Genomic DNA, 9390 nt, shown 5'->3' on the forward strand with positions numbered 1-9390 from the left:
ACATACAAAGAACCATTAGAAATAGAATATTAATTTAGGGGGAAAATTAGATATCTTTGGTCAGATCTAAAGGGTTGCTTTCTCTCATTTTCTTCGGATTGAAGGTCCTTTACTTTGGCATTGGGACACAGTAGTTCAGCTCCACATTCCACGGGGATTATTAACTGGTCGAGTTTAGTTGGAAAAAGAGGCGAGTATGGCTTTAAATTGAGAGATTTGCTTCGGTGCTCCAAAAATAGGATTTTTTTTAAAATTTTTAAATTGACAAAAATAACAAATGAGCTAAAATAAGAAAAGGTATTTTAGTCTTTCAAAATTCTCTTCCAATTGCATCACATGACATAATTACTTTAAGAGTCTTTTAATCATCATCCAATGACTTTATAGAGGCGAAGAGCAATGAACATAACATAGTGTTATATAGAAATAAAAAAAAATTAAAAGGAAAAAGATGGGGTACCTTTCAAAGCGCCTCTTCACGAGAATTTTTGGAGGATAGGATGCGTCGTTGCCTTTTATAAACAATATATAAAAGGTAATTAATCAACGATAAATAAGACTAGCAAATATTAGCTTATAAACTAGGGAAATAGGATACATCATAAATTCGGTTTCTCTCCTAAATTGTATTTCCTAAACTAACCTTTTAACCTAATTGAAATTATAGTTAATTACAAATTTGGGTGTGGAACACCTCCTAACCGCTAAATCTATCTGTCTAGAAATGTGAGAGCTATTTTTAAGGAATTTATTTACGGATATGCCACCGGTACTCCAACAATTCTTCAGGGTGCATCGAAGCTGTAGGCTTAAAGAGAACCTAAACATGCAACAAATATGATTTTCTCGAGTTAAGATAGTTAAACATGTGTATTTTCTTAATATGTTTTACAATGTCACAAGAAACTATTGAAAGGCAACTATATATACAGATGTGTGTAGTATGATAATCGTAGATTATCATGAAAAAGAAACTCTAATAAGATGGAAAAGCTTTAAGTCTATAACAGGACAAATTAAGAATTATAAATACCAGTGAATATTTAGCACGCGCCTCAAATTTATGGTGGGCCAACAACCAAGAGGTTGGATAATAAGTGCAAAAAATTGAGTTGCCGAACATAGCAAATAGCACTTTAATTTGCATCCGCGAAAGCAACGGCCGGCCTGAACTCTTGCGTCATCTAACACTTCTATTATAGATCACTGAGAGCAATATGAATTTCACTTCCATGAAAGAAAACTCTACAAAGAAAAGGAAATTTTACTGTACGAAAGACCAATGAAGATAAATATTGTGTTTAAAACACACTATCGACATATGTTAGGTCGTCCTATTTTTTTAGATGTCTTTCTTCCCATTGATAGCGAGAGCGTTTTAATCAAAACTCTTCCTCACGTGCTTTATAATATATGTGAGGGTATTGTAGAAACGACGAAAACATTAGAGAAGAACATGATTTTTGGAGCAGACAGAGCTTTGGGTGATTGTCGGTCGACCGCGAACTTTGGGGCGGTCGACTGGAAACGTGCACGAGTACATGGTATTTTCTGGATTTCTGTCTGGTCGACCGCGAAGACTTCAGTGGTCGACCGCGAAGACTTTAGCGGTCGATCGCGAACCCTGTAATGCATTTTTTGGTTTCTTCTGGTCGGTCGACCGCGACGGTTTCGACGGTCGACTGCCAGTCGGGTTTGGGCCTGATTGCGGTTTCTGTTCTGTTTGGGATTTGTGTTTGGTATAAATACAAATACGATTTTAGGGTTTGTGAGTTGAAAGGGTTGTTTTGAGCACAAAAAAGAGAGTTTTTTCTGGGCTATTGGTTTAGCATTTTGTTTGAGAGATTTGAGTAATTTTATAATCTCTATTTGTACTCTCTCTTCTCTATTAGTGAAAACTCATCCCCTTCTTGCCACGTGGACATAGGCAACTTGCCGAACCACGTAAAATTTATTTGTTTGTGTTCGTGTCGTTTTTTGGATTGTGTTTGGCCTTCTCTCTCGGCGTTTGTGCGATTTCCTCGGAGTCCAACAAGTGGTTTCAGCACAACAAGTGGTATCAGAGAACCAAGGCTACGCTTGGGATTAGGTGGAAGAGTAGATCGCTTTGGAAGCTCGTTTAGAGTTTCAGTTGGTGATAAGGTGGGATTTTTACTATTGTGGATCTTGTCTTCCGTCGTGTGGGGGTGAGATCTTTCGGAGGCTCTTGTTAGGGTTTCAGTTGGAGGTAAAAATCTATCTTTCTCGCAGTTTGGATCTATTTTTTTTAGTTTGTTCCGCATTGATTTGTTAGTGCTTTGAGGAAGATGGCTGAGAAAGAAGGAGTTGAGGGTGATGTTTCTGACGTGAAGACCGTCCAAAGTTTAAATATTCACTCTATGAAGATAGACGTGGAGAAGTTTAATGACACTAACAAGTTTGGTTTATGGAGATGTGAAGTTTTGCATGCGCTCAACATGCAAAATTTGGAGGATACTTTGGAGTTGGACGGCAAGCCGGACGATATTGAAGAGAATGTTTGGAAGAAGATGAATAGAACAACGTATGGTGTGATTAGGTCTTGTTTAACTCAAGATCTAAAGTATGATGTAATCAATGAGACTTTTGCAAAGAAGATTAGGGAGATTCTAAAAGAGTGTTGAGAACCGATAGCATTTGAAGAGGAGGCTTTACCGTTTCTAGCTGAAGAAGGGAATCTTGATTAGTGATCACATGAATAACTACACGAAGCTTTTTACGGATTTGGTGAATGTGGATGTTATGATCAAAGATGAGGATAATACATTGTTGTTGTTGAGTTCCTTGCTTGACGAGGAATATGAGACATTCGTTCTTACTCTTATTAATGAAAAAACATCTCTTTCGTATAGTGAGGTCATCGCTACTGTTGTGAATTATCAGCTTAGGAAGATAGATAATGAGTCTTCAATTGATAAAGTAGGGGAGACATTGGTCGCAAGAGGGAAGAGTCCAAACCAAAATAGGAGATAGCAGTCTAAAGGAGCACATCCTTCGGTTGGTTGGAATCAATGTGCTTTTTGCAAAGAAGATGGACATTGAAAGTCTAAATGTCCAAAATTGAAAGATCGAGCCAGAAAGAATAAAGAGAAAGCTATACAAGCTTCAGAGGTAAATGTTGTCAAAGCTAGTGGTGACAATTCAAATTCAAATTCTTCGCGCTACTCGTGCCATGCACTACCGTCAGTTTGTATTGTCGACTTTACGGAGTGGATGTTGGATACGGGTGCGTCATACCACATTTTCCCTTGGAGGAATTGGTTCTCTAGTTTTGAGGAGTTGGAAAGAGGGGATGTTGTGCTCATAGGTAATGATCATGAATGCCCTATTAGTGGTATCGGTACAGTTCGAATTAAGATGTGTGACGAGGTGATTCAGGAGTTAAAGGAAGTGAGGTTCGTTCCGCAGTTGAAGAAGAATACCATTTCACTTGGAGTTTAGGAGGCACTAGACTATAGGGTGATCTTAGAGGATGCATCACTGAAGGTCACAAGGGGGTTCATGATTGTGATGAAGGGCGTCATGAAGAACAATTTGTATTATTTGATTGGAAGCACGGTGACAAGTGGAGAGCTGACGACTTCTATTGATTTGGCTAGACCGTGGCGTTTGAGGCTAGGATATTTGAGTGTTGATTCCGTGCATAGATTGGTGAGAGGTGCTTTGACCTGCAGATTGAAGTTCTGTAAATGTGTTGGTGTGAGCAAGAAGACCAAGGTGAAGTTTGACACCTCTATTCACAGAGTGAAGGACCTTCTAGATGATGTTCTCATAGACATTTGAGGGCTTTCCAAGGAGACATCATTAGGAGGTAATAGGTATTTGGTTTCCTGTGTTAGAGACTATTCTAGGTATTTGTGAGTTACAACCAAGTCCTATTGGAGTGAAGTCCTAGTAGTCAACAACATGTGGAAGAAGTGTATAGGCAGAAAGGTAATACTTCGTTCTGAGTTTGGTAGGAAGTTCAAGAGGGATCCATTTCTGCATTTGTGCCGAGCTCAAGGCAGTTTAAGACACTTAGAAAGGAAACATTGGAGCAACGAGATGAGGTGGCAGATTTAATGAGTTGTTCCTTGCTGGAGGAGGATCGATGTTTGATGTTAAGCAGTGGATTGCAGAGAAGTTCTGGTGTTGAAGTTTTGACATATTAGAGTCATCTTATTCATAGGTTGTCGTCTGTTACGATTGGAGTTTTTAGATCTGTTAGAGTTGTTTCAGATTTTGGGTTGCTTTGAATATTTGGATGTCCAACATATTATCATATCAAGGATGTGAAATTTGATCCGAGTGCACATTTAGGATTCAAAGGCGTGTTTGGTTATCAGGTGGAGAGTGTTGGACAGATCATTGGTGCATCGCAGCGGGTGGAGAGTGATGCTACTCCATGTTAGATGGAGATTACTCCACGTTCTCTAAATCATTCTGTATCATTTAGGATTCTAGATGAGGTGACAACGATTGGGGATCATGTTGATGTGAATGCAGATAAAGAGTTTGTTGATTCGAGTGCAGCTGGTGGACACAGTTCGGATTTGGTTATGGCCGTTGGTTCACATCAGGTGGATGTGTTTGGTTTATTTCACTTTGAGGACAGTGAGAGAGTTATTAGCTGCGGATTTGTTTGTGATGATCGTGAAGGATTGAGAATCCTTCTAGTTGATTGAGGGCCTTTAGAGGCTATTTGGTGAACTACGTGAGGCTTGATTCATTGGGTAAGAGGATACATAAGCAGTCATTTTGATGTAGCCGGTTTGGTGAGTTGATACCGACATGTTGGAGATTGTTCGCATTCTCGTTTGGGCTCTCAACTTATTGTAGATTGAGTCAGTTGTCGTGGATTTGTTCCACTTCGTACTGGACGCAACAAGTAAGACGTTTGGTTGGTATTGGTGTCGGCTCAGCTTTAGAAAAATTTCGCTGAGGTGGAGAATTGTAGAAATGGCAAAAATATTAGAGAAGAACATGATTTTTGTAGTAGTCAGAGCTTTGGGTGCTTGTCGGTCGAGCGCGAGCTTTGGGGCGGTCGACCGGAAACGTGCACAAGTACATAGTATTTTCTGGATTTTTGTCTGGTTGACCGCAAAGACTTCGGCGGTCGACCGCGGACCCTGTAATGCATTTTTGGGTTTCTATCATTCTGGCTGGTCGACCGTGACGGCTTCGGTGGTCGATCGCCAGTCGGGTTTGGGCCTGATTACGGTTTCCTGTTCTGATCGGGATTTGTATTTGGTATAAATACAAACACGATTTTACGGTTTTTGTGAGTTGAAAGGGTTGTTTTGAGCACAGAAAAGAGAGTTTTTTCTGGGCTAGTGGTTTAGGGTTTTGTTTGAGAGATTTGAGAGATTTGTTTGAGAGATTTGAGTGATTTTGTAATCTCTATTTGTACTCTCCCTTCTCTATTAGTGAAAACCCATCACCTTCTTGTCCCGTGGACGTAGGCAACTTGCCGAACCACGTAAAATTCGTTTGTTTGTGTTCGTGCCGTTTTTTGGATTGTGTTTGGCCTTCTCTCTCGGCGTTTGTGCGATTTCCTCGGAGCCCAACAAGTGGTTTCAGCACAACATGTATTTTTCGTATGCTTTGTACTAACTATTTCAAGATATATATATGCTAGGACATGCTATGCCGTTCTATCCTTTAAAATGTCTCTCCTTTCAATTGTAGGATACCCTAGATTGTCATAAATTTTGATAAAATATAATTTTATGATGCATGTCGTATCCGTGATCTACTACAACATATAACTTATGCTTAAAAACTCATTTTGTAAGCATAAAAGAAGGGGCAAGAGCTTGGTGCGAAAATCCACAGCGAGTTGTTGTCAAACCGATAATCACTCAGACGGCTTCTCAATATATATATCCCTCATGAAACTCGTTGAGGCAGATAGTCTTGTGCGTCTTAATTTGGTCTAGGTTTGTTGTTCTTTAATTAGTTCTTTTTTTTTAAAATTTTCTGTTCTCTTCTTAATTTCCTTTGTATCGAGAATTAGGGGTGGATCCAGAACTTTCATCCAGGTTGTGCACTTAAAAGCAAGCTCAATTTCGAGCATGCGTACATAATATGGCTATGATTTAATTGGGATGACGGACATTATCAATATTTAAGGTGCACAAAAGTTTTGAGAAATGGGTTTAAAGCACAATTTTTCAAAGTTCAGGTTGGGCAAATTAACCATCTAAATATATAGGTGAGACAGTGGGTTAAAAGCACAAATTTCAAACAAGTATGGCTCCGCGCCTGCCAAGAATAAAAGAGATTGCTAATAATAGAGAATATAACTTTGTGTTTAAATTGTTTTTCATCAACATATGTATATATAGCAAAATATATGCCATCTTATTAACAATACGCCTCAAGTTACTTCACGCTGTTGCACAAAAAAAAAAGTATGTAGGCTACACCCAAGTCGTGATTATTTGGGTTGATGGATTTTTGAGTTGGAGGATTAGTGTGCAAAGTTCCCATTTAATTTGTTAGTGCATTTTAGAAATCTGAAGCTAGTGTTTGCTGCAAGAATGGTGGTTGAAGTACCAACAGGGGCTCCGGTTGGGCAAAGAAGCGAGTGGTAGTTTACCATTTCCCCCCTCCTTTTTCCTACTTTATTGAAATTTATCAATGCTGACCTGGTGCGTACGAAGCCTTGTATGCTCTAAGTTTCAAAGTTGTCAATTTGCTAGCTTAAAGAAACCAAACTACGGAAACTATGAAGTGGGAGATGTCATCCTTCTTCAAACATGAATTTTTCACTTTTATTTTCTGTTAAGCTGATTCCACCAGTAGAAAATCGTGTATCCTAGACGGAATATTCTAGACGGAATATTTTCCGTCTAGTTTGTTATTAAACTAGACGGAAAATCTCCGTCTAAAATATTCCGTTTAGGATAAAACATCCTAGACGGAAATTTTTGTCTAGGATACTATCCTGGACGGTTCTTGTATTTTTTTTTTTTGATATGAACAGATATCCTAGACAAAAATTTCTGTCTAGAATGTATCCTAGAAGGAAATTTTCTTCTAGGATGTTTTGGCTCATATAAAAAAAATAAACATCAAAATTCCCCCCTCCGCCACAAAAAAAATTGAAAATCCCCCTCCCCCAACCCAAAATAAACATTCTAGACGGAAATTCCGTCTAGAATATTGCATCCTAAACGGTAACATACTGGACGCACATCCTAGACGGAATTCTGTCTAGAATAGTTTTTCTAGACGGAAATATGAGTATCCTAGACGAAATTTTCCGTCTATGATACGACATTTTGTACCCGTGTTCAGATGCTCGTTGGCATTCCCAGTCTTTGGTGATTGGTTGATTAAATAGATTCACTAACAGAAACTTGTGCATTTTTTTTTAAGAATTATTATTATAGAGTTTGGATATATTACCCTTGTTTTAGAGAATGGTTCTCCTATTCTCACGAGTGAGAAAGACCTTGCCACTTGTTCCAAGTCCAAGGGCGTAGCATTAAGGAGTTTGTTCTGATGGTGTACCAAAACATGGAAGCCTCCTCTCTTAGCTTTTTCGTTGGCTCTCACTGTTTCTATTTTGAGAATATCACGCGTGACTTCACACGTCATCTTGACTCTGCGAAACATGCCAAAACTAGCATATGTCATTTATTTACCACATCTCATGGCATGCACCCGCACAATTTTCCTATAGGAGAATAGCAGTAGAGCTGCACAATGCCGAGCAAATTGGACCATAGCTAGAGGAGCAATGAAATTAACACCACGTCTTCCATCCCTCCATCCCTCCACATACCAATTCAACCTCGTCCTTCGGGGCATCCTAATAGGATGCCTACTCTTCTAAGACAATTAAGTACCATTTAATATTTTAAGGCCCCTCCACGTCAGCAGTATAAAAAAAGAGATTGTATTTTGAAAAAACACCCGAAATTACCCCTCCATTTATCTTCCCTAGACGTCTGGTCCACAAACTACATGGAAAGTCACGCCCATTAATGCAATCTGATGGAAAAAATAGAGGGAAATTTCCCGCCCTTTTTTGAACTCTATCATGAGCAATAACTCATGTTAGTTCTAAGTTATTTAATATTAGTTCTAAGTTATTTAATGTTAGTTCTAAGTTATTTAATGTTAGTTCTAACTTATTTTATGTTAGTTCTAATTTAGTTCTTTCTAATGTTAGTTCTAAGTTATTTAATGTTTGTTCTAACTTATTTTATGTTGTTTTATGTTAGTTCTAATTTAGTTCTGACTTATTTAATGTTAGTTCTACTTCCAGCTAGTGTTGGTTCTAATATAAGCGTTAGTTCTAGTGGCTATATTAGTTCTACTTAAGCTCCTGTTAGGACTGACACGATACATGTTAGAATTGATACTGGAGAAGCTAGAACTAACACATCATCAAGTAGAAGTAATATGACATTTAGACCTAACAATTACGCTGGAACTAACGACTTAAATAAATTAGAACTAACACGATACCAGTTAGAACTAACACTAGAGAAGCTAGAACTAACACATCATTAAATAGAACTAACATGGCGTTTAGACCCAACAATTACGTAGAACTAATGACTTAAATAAATTACAACTAACACGATATCTGTTAGAACTAACACTAGAACTAACACATTAAATAAATTAAAACTAACACGAGCTGGTAAAAATTAGAACTAACCACATTAGTTCTAATTTATACAAAGTTAGTTCTATTTTATAACAAGTTAGTTCTAATTTTATACCATGTTAGTTCTAATTTTATGCCACGTTAGTTCTAATTTATGCCAAGTTAGTTCTAATTTATACAAGTTAGTTCTATTTTATAACAAGCTATCTCTAAATTATACAATGTTAATTCTATTCTGGAGCGTGTTAGTTCTAATCTATACCATGTTAGATCTATTCTGTAGCGTGTTAGTTCTAATCTGCACAGTGTTAGTTCTATTCTGTAGAGTGTTAGTTCTAATCTGCACAGTGTTAGTTCTATTCTGTAGAGTGTTAGTTCTAATCTGCACAGTGTTAGTTCTATTCTGTAGAGTGTTAGTTCTAATCTGCACAGTGTTAGTTCTATTCTGTAGAGTGTTAGTTCTAATCTGCACAGTGTTAGTTCTATTCTGTAGAGTGTTAGTTCTAATCTGCACAGTGTTAGTTCTATTCTGTAGAGTGTTAGTTCTAATCTGCACAGTGTTAGTTCTATTCTGTAGAGTGTTAGTTCTAATCTGCACAGTGTTAGTTCTATTCTGTAGAGTGTTAGTTCTAATCTGCACAGTGTTAGTTCTATTCTGTAGAGTGTTAGTTCTAATCTGCACAGTGTTAGTTCTATTCTGTAGAGTGTTAGTTCTAATCTGCACAGTGTTAGTTCTATTCTGTAGAGTGTTAGTTCTAATCTGCACA

Source organism: Asparagus officinalis, chromosome 3, assembly GCF_001876935.1.
Source record: "Asparagus officinalis chromosome 3, Aspof.V1, whole genome shotgun sequence".
In the NCBI taxonomy this organism is placed as follows: Eukaryota; Viridiplantae; Streptophyta; class Magnoliopsida; order Asparagales; family Asparagaceae; genus Asparagus; species Asparagus officinalis.